The following is a 1,883-nucleotide window of genomic DNA, read 5'->3' on the forward strand; positions in this document are numbered from 1 at the left end:
ACTGAAAAGATATAGTACAACTAGCAGTAACAGGATAAACAGTTATAGGAGAACAACTGATAATTGATAACTTCAGTTCATTCCAAGCTAAACAATTCTAGTTCCTTTCCCTCTTCATTCTAAATCTTATTTTCCAACCCATAAATCATTTGTATAACAACAACATGACAACAACAACCACAAATCATTTGTGCCTTTCCTCTCAAATATAAAGTCCATCAAAGGTTTCTAAATCCTTCTTGATTCACAGAAGCCAGAATTGAACATTAGACTACACTATAATCTACATTAAATTTGATATAATGTTCTTATAGTGAGTAAAATCATAACAATATCTATTATGTATTACATGTACTAACTGTGCAAAATATCAGAAGGATCTCTGGTGGGGTAGTGGTTACAGCATCTGGTTGCTAACAAAAAGGTCAGGGGTTTGAATCCACCAGCTGCTCCACATGAGAAAGATGAGTCTGTCTGCGTCTGTAAAGATTTACAGCTTTAGAAACACAATGGGTGTCCTATGAGTCAGAATTGACTCAATGGCAGTGAGTTTGGTTGTTTTTTTTGATGGAAAGTATTATTTACATACACTCTCTAATTTAGTTCTCATAAAAAAACTCTGTAATGAAGGCATTATAGTCTTCATTTCACAGATGATGAAACTGACTCCTAGAGAAATTAAAAAAAAAACTTTCCCCAATTTAAAAAGAGGACCAGAAAACCAAACTCATTGCTGTCAAGTTGGCTCTGACTCATAGTGACACTTCCTTGTGTTTCCAAGGCAGTATCACTACAGAAGTAGATTGCCTAACCTTCCTTCCAATTTTGGTATATGTTGTTGTTGTTGTTGTTATGTGCCGTTGAGTTGGACCCGACTCACAGTGACCCCTCCTTGGGTCTCCAAGGAAGTATCCCTACAGAAGTAGATTGCCCCATCTTCCTTCTGAGGAATGGCTGGTGGTTTTGAACAGCCAGCCTTCTGGTTAGCAGTCAAGTGCCTTAGCCACTATGCTACCAGAGCTCCCAATTTTGGTATATAGTGCCCATTAAAATTATTTCCAATCATTTATTTCTAAATACATATTCCAATTATACAAATTCTTATTTAATTTCAACATATTGTTTTCTAAACCCTTTCCAGAAGTCTCTGGGTAACACAGTTAAGTGCTCAAGTACCAGTAAAAGGTTGGTGGTTCAAACCCAGCCAGAGGCATCTTGCAAGACAGGTGTAACGGTCTGATTCTGAAAGGTCACAACCTTCGCAAATCCTATGGAGAAGTTCTATGCTGCGCACATGGTGTCTTCATGAGTCACAATCAAATGGATGAAAGAACACAGCAAACACTTTCCAAATTTTATTTGTCCATTCTTTATCCATTGATTGTAGCTCCTTAACTTCTCATCCTACTCTCTAGAAGGTTGTTTCTTGGTATCTAAGAGGGTGATAAAAACTGTCAAATGACAACAGGCCAATATTGATCTGGAGGATCACAAATTACACAAGCAAGTATACATGGACTCCATATCTTCTTCTACTCATCCAATTTTCAATGATGTAATAGCGTCAATCACCAATTATAGAGAATAAAAAGAAGATATGAGATTAAATTTCAATAAAGATTAAAAAAATGTAGATGAAAAATGCATTGTTGTTGTTGTTGTTAGGTGCCGTCGAGTTGTTTCAGACTCATAGCGACCCCATGCACAGCAGAATGAAACACTGCCAGATCCCGCACCAGCTCCACGATCCCTGCTATACTTGAGCCCATCATCACAGCCACCGTGTCAATCCATCTTGTTGAAGGCCTCCCCGTCTTTCGTCGACCCTCCACCCTACCAAGCATGACATCCTTCTCCAAGGAATGGTACTTTCTGACAACATG

The sequence above is a fragment of the Orycteropus afer genome, unplaced genomic scaffold (genome assembly GCF_000298275.1).
Source record: "Orycteropus afer afer isolate SDZICR_OR568_19922 unplaced genomic scaffold, OryAfe1.0 scaffold00511, whole genome shotgun sequence".
NCBI classification, from domain to species: Eukaryota; Metazoa; Chordata; class Mammalia; order Tubulidentata; family Orycteropodidae; genus Orycteropus; species Orycteropus afer.